Below are 13,314 nucleotides of genomic sequence, written 5' to 3' on the forward strand. Positions count from 1 at the left end.
CACTGTACTCAATTCTGTGATGATTCTTTATATTCAAATTGATTTAATGAATAATTCATGCGTAAAAATGATGGCAAAAAACAATATGAAAATCAGTTGCTGGTTTTAGCCATGCTTTTCACAGAACCCATCTTGATAATATCTAAGAATGAGAAGTTATAGTCTGATTACAAAATCAAAGTAAATTTTATTTCAGTAAGAACAGGTAATTATGTGATGTTGAGCTTATAATTTTTGTACAGATTCTGTAGCTGTATCTCCTTCCCATTTATTTTTATTACTTGAAAACTTTTGTGGTTAAATCATAACATTATAATTTCTGGAAAACCTGGTCCATATCCGCAAAATGTATAGGCAATTTCCATATCAGCAAGAAAGTGTTTTTTGGAGATGTGATTGACCCTTGGTTTCCTAGTATTTCAGTTAGACAGAAATCAGATAAACTAGATTTATTTGGAATGTTCTCTTAATATTTATGATCATTAATAGAATATATGGTCAGCATTTTAAATAGAAATAAATAGGCTGTGCCTTCAGGACTTAATTTCACATTTTGGTTCCTTTGTTTTTTATGTATCCTCTTGTGAAATCTGTGCAAAATGCCTCAATCAAAACAATCCCTGTCCAAATTCTAAAATGCCCAAAGTTAAGATCTGGATTTGACATGATGACAAGTGAGAAATTCTTCCTTAGTTGTGTTCTTAGCCACGGCTCGGGTAAAGTTGTGGTTTGGCTACACTGATTTTAGACACGTATATTGATAAGAGATTTTTAAAAAATCACTGTAGCATTAACTGATATGTGAGTTGAATAAGTTTTAGACTAAATGCGTAGAACTTTACGTCATTTTTGTTCTCCGTAAAATAAAGGCTATAAACATTCTAATAATAAGTAACTCATTAAACTTTTATTACAAAATCTCCAGAGTTAAACAACAAGTTCAGTACTGCTCGAGATTATCCAGAAGGCTTGGAATAAACCAAGGCTTAATAACAAAATAATTTTGTAGTTACAGGGTTGATAAATGCAGGAGTATGTCTCCTTAAACAGGATACCTATGATTGGGGGATGAACCTGGGGAAAATTTGGCATTTAGAGGAAATTTAAAAATAATTATTTTTCTTCTTGGGAGTAGAATGTCTTCAGTATATACACAGGAAAATACTTACCTTGAGAAATGTAAAATGATTCTTTTTATTATGTCAAAACTGAGTTTTTTTATTGCTTAGAATTCAAGATACCTCTATAAATAGTTCATGACTCTGTTTAAAGATCACCCATTTCTTCTCTCTCGTTCAAGAATTCATTTGATGGTCAATTCAGTAATTTTCTTCACCATTTTAATGGTTGCCCTCACTTTTGAGAGTATGGATTATCTGCTCCAGATGTATTATGAACAAAACCAGAGAAAGGGCTTTTTTGGTGATTTTGGCAATCTTGTTATCCATGGAGGAGTACTTGAGCTCTTGACTCTAGGTTGTTGTTGTTGTTTTTTTTTTCTTTTCCCCTTCTAATCTTACCCTAGTTAATACAAAACCTGGTCATGATCAACAAAGGCACTTTCACAAAGGCATCTCGCCCTACTCCTGCATGCTTATTTTTAATCACTCTCCTGTCATATTTGCTCTCAACTATAGCTGATTTCTCTTCTGTTTGGTTAGACAGATAATTGTGATCAACTAGTGTAACCTTGCTTTTTGATACTCCTTCATTTTTAAAAATGATGAATTTAGGGACAAAAAAAACCCCTCTTAGGCCAAGGAAAATATTCATGAACAGAGGAAATCCATATTCAGCAAACAATCATTGAGTGCATACTATGCATCAGATTCTTCCTGCTTTCCTTACCGAAACCCAGTCTATCATAACTGAACTAATCATTGCTATCTCCAGTACCATCCTTGCTCTTTTCTACTAACAAATCTCCCCTCCTTGAGCATTTCCTGTATAATAAATTCTATTACCATCTGTCCAGTTGCTGAAGCCAAAAAATGGGTTATGTTTGACTTTACTCTCTCCCACACCAACCAGATATGATTCATAATTCCCATGTTCTATCAGGACTCCATTCTTTGAACACACTGGTCTTCCTACCTGGGAACCTCCTTTTCCTACCCATCCTTAGCAAGTGTCTATTCATTCTTCAGATTCTTCCCTTCCTTGACATTCTCCTTGACCTTTCTAGTCACAATTTAGTACTGCTTACATTTTGCCCCACCATAGCACCAGGTAAAGGTGAATACATATACTAAAGAATTTAAAACACTGTATAACATCCAAATTTTCTGCCTAGCTTCCTTAATAGAGCAAAATACCCATAGCTGTGTCCTCTAAGTGCAGTGTCCTGATCGTGTTTTATCTGTGGTGTCCGCGGTACTCTTTCATGCTAAGTGCATTACCTGAAATAACCAGACTGGATTAGTCACCTCAGGCTGCTATAACAAAGTACTACTGACTGACTGACTGGGTGACTTAAATGGCAGAAATTTATTTTCTCACAATTCTGGAGGCTAGAAGTCCCAGATCTAGGATAGTTGATTTGGCTTCTGTTGGGGACTCTCTTCTTGGCTTGCAGATGGCCACCCTCTTGCTATGTCTTCACATGGCCATTCCTAGGTGCATGTGTGCACACGTGCACGTGCACACACACACAACATAGGCTGAGGGGCAGAGTGCTCTGGTGTCTCTTCTTATAAGGACACTGATCCTATTGGATCAGGACCTCACCCTTATGACCTCATTTAACCTTAATTACCACCTAATGGCCTTAGATATCTGCAAATATAGTTACATTGGGAATTAGGGCTTCAACATAATGGATTTGGGGAGGACTTAAGCATTCAGTCCATAACACAGACATTTAATAAGTATTTGTTTGGTAAAAGAATGAATGAAAGGATGGAAGAGCAAATGAAAGAATGATGTATGGATAGAGGATTATGTGACTCATAAGAAGAGATAGGGAGTGGGGCTGAGGGAGTTCCATGGAAAAAGCTAGAATCTGGATTTTAGACATGTGGAATCAAGTCTTAACTCTGCCACTATTGTGCAATTCTAGGGAAATTACTCAGAATTAATTGGTTCTTGCATTTTTATTTGACCCGTGAGCCAATAATAATTGCCCCATGTCATTACTTGTTATATAATTAAAATGAAGTAAAGAGATATGGTAGTCTTTTCAAAGAAGGTTTTTTGAAGAGAAAGCTCAAAGATAATATTGCAGTTAGTGACCACCTTTTTGAACCCTCTTTAAATAGTTTTTATTTTTATGTATGTATGTATTTATTTATTTTTAGATTTTATTTATTTATTTGTCAGAGAGAGAGAGAGAGAGAGGGAGAGCACAGGCAGGGGGCGCAGCAGGCAGAGGGAGAAGCAGACTCACCGCTGAGCAGGGAGCCCGATGTGGGACTTGATACCAGGACCCTGGGATCATGACCTGAGCTGAAGGCAGACGCTTAACCGACTGAGCCACCTAGGCATCCCGTGTTTAAATAGTTTTTAAAAAGTGTAATATATTTCCCCAAAAAAGGCACTTTTGGAAAATCATTTGAGTTTGTATTTTAGAGAAATCAGGTACTTTTGAAAATATGGTTTACAGACCAAAATACAGAGTTAGGTAAAATAAGCCACAGATATCAGAAACTGATTTCTCCCAAACCAGTACTGATTTAAGAAAGAGAAACTTTAAAAATAGTGTTAGAGTCTGGCAATGATTGCCACCTTGCAATGCCTAAGACTTGTCTCTAACAAAAAGATTTTTGAAGACTGGGGAGCACTTGATTGTCTCTAGGACCTAGAAGTAATTAGGGACAGGACACTTTCTCTTCGGTTAAGAACTTTGAGGGCGCCTGGGTGGCTCAGTTGGTTAAGCGACTGCCTTCGGCTCAGGTCATGATCCTGGAGTCCCTGGATCGAGTCCCGCATCGGGCTCCCTGCTCGGCAGGGAGTCTGCTTCTCCCTCTGACCCTCCCCCCTCTCATGTGCTCTCTCTCATTCTCTCTCTCTCAAATAAATAAATAAAAATCTAAAAAAAAGAACTTTAGAGTTACTGATTGATTGAATAATAATAACAAAAATTCTGTTGTTCAAAACAAGGGTTTTTTCTTATGTTTTCTTCTAAAGAGGACCATTGTGTGACAACATGGAAATTGCATGGAGAGCAGAGGGGAGCAGGATTCTGGAGTGAGACTTCCCAGACTTAAGTCTTCTTCAAGGCTCTGTGTGCTAGTTGAGAGTTTTGGGAAAAGTTATGTAATTGGTGCCCCTCATTTTATATATATGGGACATGGTGATAATAATTGTACCTATCCAGTGAGGGTTGTAGTAACAATAGAATGTGACACTGTGTGTGAAAAACCTACCAAAGAGCCTCCCACCTGGTAGAGAAGCTTAATAAAGGTGAACAGCAACAACAGAAGCTTGGCTGAAATACAGATCTAGCACAGGGTCATCAGATAGGGCAAAGGCCAACTTTCTTTTATTTATTAATTTTTATGAAATTTTGCTCTCACTCTTCTCGTTTCCTGGAAGTTCAGTTATCTCTGGGGTGGTCTAATTATGTTACTCTGGGTTTATCTGAAAAGGAAGCACTGGTTGTTTTCTAATTAACAAAACGAGGATTTGGGAGAGATTCATAAATTTATTTTTAAACCAAACAATAATTTGGGTGGCAAATTTTTTAATGGCCTGAGATAGGTCATGGAAAAACAACGTGAGATTTTGTTTCCTTGTAATATTGTCACTTAGCACATTTTCTCTGTTTATCTTTGTTACCATTGGTCATCATAAAACTCCGCAAGTAGATGTAAGTCAGCTGATGATGCTCCTGTTAGGTGCCAAACCCTCTATTGTCTCCCTCTCACCCAAAATTGATCCAGATTACTTTGATCAGTTAAAATACCAGGTATGAGCTTAACTTTACTTTTTCTCCTTTCGAGCATACACATACTCAGGCGTAAAAAATTATGACATGAGTGGTCAGTAAATTTCTCTTACGTTTTGTTAAATAGATGGGAAGGAATAGTGGAAAGAGATTTTACTGGCATCAGAAACTCATTAAATAATTTTGATGCAGTGCTTTGACAATACATTATGTTCCAGTAATGTAATCCTAAGATGTGGTATTACAATGAATGTGTGCCTCCCTATATCATTTAAGAAGGAATAGTTCTCACATTTGTAAGTTTGTTTTTGAGTTCTGCAGTGATGCCTTGTGTATTGGAACATGCAATCTATATGTTAACTGAAATATGACTATCCACTAAAACAACAGCAACATCAGACTTTCAGGATACCTAACAACTGAGTTCAGAGTCAAGAGGCTGACAGTCAAGTAATGTATGTTTGGTAATAAAGAAAAATGGGGTAGTTTGAGATGTCCTAACATCTCATAGGCACCAAATTTCTTGGAATGGCAATATTTTTCCCTTATTTCCCTCCAGGTTTGCTTGGGCCAAAAATGAATTTTACAGTGATTCGTAAAATGAAATCAATGGTTTGTCATTGATTTTAGAGAAAACGTTTATTCATTAATGGGAAAGCAAGCACACTTGATATGTTGCATATTCTTAAAGGCAGATAACTAAGTAAAGACCTTTGCCTTAATAATTTTGAAATGAATTAATTCCAGGAGAGGGGAAAGATTGTCAATTATCCAAAAGGGGGTCTTTAATGGGTAAAGAGAAATGTTATCTAATATAATAAATGTGTATTACCATAAAACCTTATATTACAAAGTATTAATTAAATTTTGGCAATGTTATTTAAGGATGACAAATATAGTTTGGATATTCAATTTTACTTTGTGAAGAATTAAGAGAAAATACCAAGATAGGGATGCCTGGATGGCTCAGTCAGTTAAGCGTCTGCCTTCAGTTCAGGTCATGATCCTGGGGTCCTGGGATCAAGCCCCACATCAGATTCCTTGCTCAGTGGGGAGCCTGCTTCTCCCTCTGCCTGCTGCTTCCCCTGCTTGTGCTCACTCGCTCTCTCTGTGACAAATAAATAAATAAAATCTTAAAAAAAAGAAAATATCAAGGTAAAAAGTAATATTTACTAATAGGATCCTGAACATGATTGTCATTGGGGCCCAAGAAGATGTTATAGATTCTCTTGGAATATATAATGAAATCAAGAAAAGAAAATCGGTCTATTTGATTCATTTTGTGCTTCCAGCATACATACATAGTAGGAATTAAATCTCTGGTTATTAAAAGAAAATAGAAGTTTATTCTCCTGAAGCACCAGGAACTACCTATAGTTTTGCCCTGGGCTCAAGAGGATCCCATCCTGTTTATGAAGAGGTTAGAAATCCCCTTACCCCACGTCCTACCCCTTCCACGTATGTCCTGTCAACACCTGTGGCTTGCTCTTCTTATGCTTTCTTCAATGAAAGGTGTTGATGGAGTTCAACATGTCTACTCCTCTTATTGCTGTTTTGACAACTTCTAGTACTTCCAAATTATAGTCAGTGATGTGGACAAGTCTGATAGCAAAATTTTTTAAAAGTTCCCCAAGTATCAGTGCACCTGTCATGATGAGCACCGGGTAACATATGAAATTGTTGAATAACTAAGTTGTACACCTGAAACTAATACAACATTTTAAAAATAAATAAAAATAATATATAATTATACACCAGACAAAAAGCAAATAACTATATTAAAATTATTCATTAAGTAAAAAAAAAAAGTTAAAAGAGGGTGTGCTGTATTCTTCAAAATTTTCAATGTCATAAAAGGCAAAGAAAGGCAGTGAAAATGTTCCAAATTAAAAGAGAAGAAAGAAATAGAACAAAATGTAAATCTGATCTTAGGATTCTGTCAATTGGCAAAAATGGACTTCGGATAGACAGGGTAAATAAAGTTTGCCAATGTAAAAAACAAAGCAATGTGTTTTACACTTAAAACTTATAAAGTATTATGTCAATTATATCTCAATAAAAATTAAAAATAGTAATATTAAAAAAAGAAATACACACTTTTCAAAAATCATGAATATATTTCACATTGACATAGAGGAAAAACTGCAAGGCCACCTCAATAGATAAAATCCTAATATATTTTCATCACAAAACCTCTGAGCAAACTCGAAATAAAGGGTACTACTTTGAATTGATGGACAGATAAACAGGCCATAGCTGACATTACAATAATGAAATAACTTTGGACATTTTCCCTCAATGACATGTAAAATTCAGGATGTCCCTATCAATACTCTGTTCCCAAATCGTCCAAATCAGTGCAATATGGAAAGAAGAAAGGAATAAAAAGAACAAAAATTTGAAAGGATAAAATAAAAATGTCTGTATTCACAAATGATATGATTGTTTAGAAATTTTTTAATACTAAGAACAAGTGAATTTTAAAAAGTAAGCCTGATAAAAGGTAAATATACAAAACTGACTTCCTACACACTTGAAAAAGCAATTTGTGTAAATTTAAAACATCATGTATGTCAAACAATTAAAACGTTTAGTCAGAAAAATCAAATACGTAAAATAAATATAATAAATATTTTTAAGATATCTACACTGAAAAATTCAAAACACAGCAGAAAATTTAAAGACGACCTATATAAATAGAGAAATCGCACTCATCGGTTAGACAAGTCTATGCTGTTAAGGTAACAGTTCTTCCCAAAGTAACATATTGACTCAGCACATTCTAATCAAATCGTAGGAGGTTTTATTGTGGAAATTTACAAGTTGATTGTAAACTTTATGTGGAAATGTAGAAGACATAGACTAGGAAAAAAAAAAAAAGTTCCCCAAGTATCAAGAGTTTTTTTGTTTTACCCTGCCTGACTTGGTGATCAACTAGAATTTGCATGTGAGTCACTTATTTTTCAAAAGAATATTGGGTGATTTTCTTCCAATTAAGACGTGTATCCCACAAAATGTATCAAAGTGAGTTTCTTATTTATTCACCCCTATACTTGTGTATGAGTTGCTTAATCAGTAGTGAACCTCATGGGTTCAAAACATGAAATGTTTAATAAAGATCTCTCTTAATAGATTTGACAGTCGATTCTAGGATTTGGTCAGTTCTTTATAATAATTTGTTATTCTAGAATACTTAGTTGGGCCACTGCATCAGGATGTTTCATTTTCTAAATCTTTTCTTGAGGGTAAGTTTGGAAGCAGTGAGAAGTAATAGGAAATAATGGATGGAAATTATCTTTGAAGGATAAAAGAGTAAGTGCAGCTTCTTTGCTCCTTAGTTTGTTCAGTGAAACAGTATGGAGAGCATTTCTTCCAAAAATGATATGTAGGTAGTATGGAGAAATGGAGACACTGAGGGCATTTATACAATAAATAAAGTTTGTATTAAGGTAGCATGTTGGCTTCTCAAAGCTTATTTACATTGATAGAATCATACAATACAAATTTTGCTGAAGCACTTTTCTTTACACATAGTTCTGTCCAGAAATTTAGAAAAATGAATTTGTATTTCAGCTATAGGAAAATTCAGTACCTAATTGCTATTGTCATTTTTGCTCTGCTACATCTTTTGGCCTTTCAAAATATAGCTGAAGCTGGAGATAGGTCAAATATTGTGTGCTTTCTGAAGAATATGTTCTACATGATAATTAGGAGAATTGTCAAGCCAAAAAATCACAACCAGGAAGAAGTTGTCAGCTATCATTATGACAAAGAATAATATAAAGAGATTTTGTGTGTGTGTGTGTGTGTAGCAAATAGATACTAGCGCTACCTGTTGGTTTGTCCTTTCTTTCAAATCAGTATTTGATATAATACAATTTTAGTACAGCACAAGGAATTTGACAGTGCCTTTATTATAAGGGGACTTCTTATATTGGTACAAGGTGAACAAACATTACACAGAAATAGCTTACCTCACTGAGGAACTCTGTATCATGGTGCATCCACATGACCAAAGGAGAAAATCTCAGAGTTTCCTTCTCAGAGGGACATTCTTGGCTCGGAACAAGACCAACAGTTTCAAGAACAATTAAAAGTTTATTCTATGATTGTTAGTCATGCGACCTGTCCCCAGTATCTACTACTTCCAGGTCCAAACTCTATCCCATTATTCAGCATGTATCCCATCAGCTTTCAGAACACATTTTTATTCCATCAGTCAAATGTTGCCCTAGACACAGAAAATAATTTGTACCTCCTACCCTAATCCTAGAAAGTCAGTTGTAGAGTGTCATCTGATACAGAAACAATGTCTCCAGAACGCGCACTACACAACCTTACACACATGCACACACACACACGTATGCCTTCTTAGGGTTTTGGTTTTTTTTTTAATTGATCGTTTTGGAATCTAAATTTTGGATTTGGATTTTGAATCTAAGCATTTTGGATGTTTGGCCCTGATGCTTATTCCATGTAACCCATATAAAGTTGGGCACCCATATAAAGTTATATGGCCATATAAAGGCAGTCAGTAGAATTCTTTTTAAAAGGCCCAGTAACTTCTCCCCACCCCTCCACAATTTATTAAAATACCAAATAAATCTTTTTCAGAGCCATCAAATGAGGATTTCATTTATGATGTCCTGAGAAACTTAAATCCTGTCTCCTTATATCTATATTCTCCCTATTGTCTATCATTCACCCTCTTACTCTCAATATCTCACATATCCAGCAGGTGCTGCTCTCAGACACTCTCCTCATATCCAGGCCTCTGCCTCTCTGTCTCTCTTTAAATGCATGTGTTTTTTATATATATATGTATATATATAAATATATAATATATATTTAATAAATATGCGTTATTAAATATATATTATTTTTTGTATATTTATATATAACAATATATATTCATTAAATATCTATATGTAACATAAAATATAATATATATATAAAGTATATATTTAAAATCATATAGATCAACTTCTCCAATATGGCCTTTTGGAATTTCCATTCTAGTATTTTCCATTCTGGTGTAGTATATTTTCCATTGCCTAGTATCTGGATTTGGTTAATAAACAATGAGCCAGCCATCGATCGGGGAAGGGAGGATGGGCAGGGGATGATGATTACAGATTCCTCTGCCCTGAAATTTCCTCTCTTATTCCTGCCCCACCTGCACCTAGAGTTTTCCTTATTCAGAGGAAATACGCATATATTTTCTGCGACCTTGACTTGTATTTGCTGTGACCATTGGCCGGTCAGCTCACGTCACAGATCCATAGGAGATCCTTTGTGCCTCCTACCAACTAGCTGACAGTGGTGTTTTCCTCTGACACTCCAGCTGACCTCCTGGGCTTCCCAGGTGTGCATGGCCTGGCACAGAAACCTCAACTGGTTGGCAGCCACAGGTGTGGATGATTTGTTTTTTCTTTTTTCATTTGTTTAGATTCTTGTGGTAGGAATTCAGCAGGTGTGTAATGCCAGCATAGAATCCTCCACCCTGGCACAGAGGCCAGCTGCCTGCAGAAAAAAAAAAAAAAAAAAAAAAAGATGTTCTTGTTGGTCTTGCAACACTGCCAGTTTGGATCCCTGTTTTCCTGGAAACCTCACCCAAGGGCAAGACTCTGCCTAACCAATAAGTTAGGATAGGTTCATCTCAGTAGATGAGCATGAAGAGTCTCCTTATATGAACCTCATCTACAGGTAGGAGCAGGTTACCTTGTTCTGCCCTCATGGTTTTTTTTTTTTTCTTCTTCTTTTTTTCTTTCTAACTTGAGCTGCTATCATTGCAATTACAGGGATGTAGGAAATGCTGGACTTGGTTTCAGAGAGATATAAACCATATTAGGATGCTGTTGTTGACACATACATTTCTGCTCATTTGATTGAGACTCAATAGTAAAAGCACAGATGGAGATTGGTCCACTGGGCAGGGTCCTTCCATCTTCCTGCTGTCTCCTCAGGAAGCCTCTAATCCTGGGACCCAATGATTTCAGTATAGGGCCAGGTAAACTTGGAGATCATCCCTGACCATGTCTAGCTTTAGCAGAGGGGTAAGGGAGGTGAGCTGTGGTAACACTGGGGGAACAAGACAGTGAAGCCAAGAGCCATTGCCATTAGTCTGTCAGCAGTGTGGGGCTGGAGCCAGAGAACCTTCTCTCTTAGCCCTCCTTAACCTTGCAAAAACACTTGTACTGTGGCTTCTCTTGGCTAGGTCATGATAGCTAAAGACATAGATGCACACACAACCTTAGATTTCTCAGTTTTCCTTTGTCATGGATTTTCCCCATTTTTCTTTTTAGAGTCAGATTTGGAGTTTATTTGATGTTGTTTTTACTTGCATACACATAATATAAGATAGGGGTTTAGGGGGCAGGGAGGCCTGATTCGCCCTATGGGCCCCATACCCCTCTGAATACAGGCATCGGTTGTCCATTCCCTTCAGATAATACAGATGCAGCACAATGAAATGATGACACGTGTCAGAGGGATATTTGTCTTGGAGGGCGGCAGATGGGATGTGTAAATCATACTTGGAGGAAAGGGGTGTCACATGTGAGTATCAGCTAGCCAGTAGACTAGTCTTTCATTCTGCATCTGAACCTTCTACAATGCAGATATTTATGTTAATATACATCTGATCTAACAGCACTAGCTGAAGAGAAGTCAACAGTAAACATCATATGGACCATTACCATCAATTTCACAGCTGCTCTGTTTTTGTAGTGGCAGTCATATGTTCGTCTTTAGCTATGTTATTTTAATCGTGGCATCTCTTGAGAATCTAGTTTTTCAGTAATAATACATGAGATAAAACCTTTACATGGAGCTCCACAATTGAGGGTGGTCGATCATATGTCCAGCATTTGATTAGGACTTACTTATATCCAAGTCACTGCCTCCTGTTAAGAGATGAGGAGGGATTAAAAATAGCTCCATTGCCCAATGGATGATACTCAAAAAGAAAAAGAATTATCATTGTGTTTAATAAGAGAACTGCCAAGCAATCATAATTCTTTCCATTAAGTAAATATGTTAGAAAAATTTATTATGAAATGACACATTATGCGAGCCAGGAATCAAAGATGACATCCTTGCATTAAATACGGTAGATGCCATTAAGGAAAACAGTCAATATGTCACCAAGCCATGGCCTGTAAAAATTAAATTGATTTGGTAAATGTAAGTAAGATAGATCTGTTTGCTTTCATCATCAATTTTGAGTGGGTGAACAGGTGATGTCACCAACCTGGGAGCGATAAAGATGCAGGACCATCTGGAAAGGCAGGTGATGAATGGGCAACTGCTTTTGGATAGTGACAGTGCTGTGGTACTTTGTCACTTGGGATGCAGTACTTAATAACTTTTCAATACCATCATAATAAATTTCACTGCCTTATTAATATAGAAATGGTGAGTTATTACCATGATGGTGAGTGTAAATAACTGGAGATGCAGCCGTCAGAAGCTGATTGTTTGGGCACGTTTCTTTAAGCAACACAGTTGACTCGTGATAATCAACCCATGTCTATACCCGTAGAGTTTATTGCACTTGTCAAACGAAAAAGTAGTATTATTCAAAATTATATGAAGTCGTAATAAACAAGTTTAATATATTATCAGACTTTTCCTGTAAGTTTCCAAACATGAGGCAATAAATCATTTTTAATAATGTCTTTTCGTGTAAAATAATGTCCTTATGCAGTAATAATGTCCTTTCTTAACTATTAACAAAACAGTCGACTTCTTTGTACGTGTTTTAAAGGGTATTTTTATTTGTACTTTTCAATCATTTTCTTTTGCAAATAAAGAGCTGAGGCAGGAACCTTAGAACGTTTCATTAACAAGCTCGAAAGTTGCTGAGTACAGGCCATGTCACACGTTTCCATTTTAATTGAACAGATGTACTTAAGAGTAAACCACAGCAAACGAAATACAGATGAAATTATAAACATGTGTCACTAAGAAGTAGGCAGGAAAGAGCCTCTGATGAGCATCTGTGTGTATTTTATGAAGCCAAAGACTGCCACTTCATAAGTTCGTCACTGATGTCTCCAGTTTAATGAGAAGAAACAAAATATGTAGATAGGTGTAAGTTGAAGATGAATTACTATATCAATCACTTAGCACCATTCAGGGTGTCTGCCATTGTGCGGTGGGAAAATAATTAGATCTGAGATGCTGCTCTTATTTATATACCGGCTGTTCGATGTGAGATGGAATATGGGAAACTTCCTCTTTCATGTCACTGTGGTCTTTATATTGTTTTTTGGCCAGGCTGACTTTTAATTCTGACATTGTCTTTCAGGCTGCAGTCTGCCAGCCTCTTTTCTTAAATGAAATGCCTCTCCACCATTTCTATTACTGCTGAAAAGAGAGCCAGCAGTCTATTAACAGGCAATAAAGTTCAGGAAGCCCAGGACTCA

At 36.3% G+C, this 13,314-nt stretch overlaps 1 protein-coding gene across 8 annotated transcripts in view; it reads left to right on the forward strand.

Moving 5' to 3' along the window:
* Positions 1 to 13,314, forward strand: part of MECOM (MDS1 and EVI1 complex locus) — a 541,263-nt gene that overhangs the window by 257,741 nt on the left and 270,208 nt on the right. The window lies entirely within an intron of this gene.

Source organism: Mirounga angustirostris, unplaced genomic scaffold (assembly GCF_029215605.1).
Source record: "Mirounga angustirostris isolate CCGP_5_RB_7025 unplaced genomic scaffold, mMirAng1.0.hap1 SCAF_1, whole genome shotgun sequence".
In the NCBI taxonomy this organism is placed as follows: Eukaryota; Metazoa; Chordata; class Mammalia; order Carnivora; family Phocidae; genus Mirounga; species Mirounga angustirostris.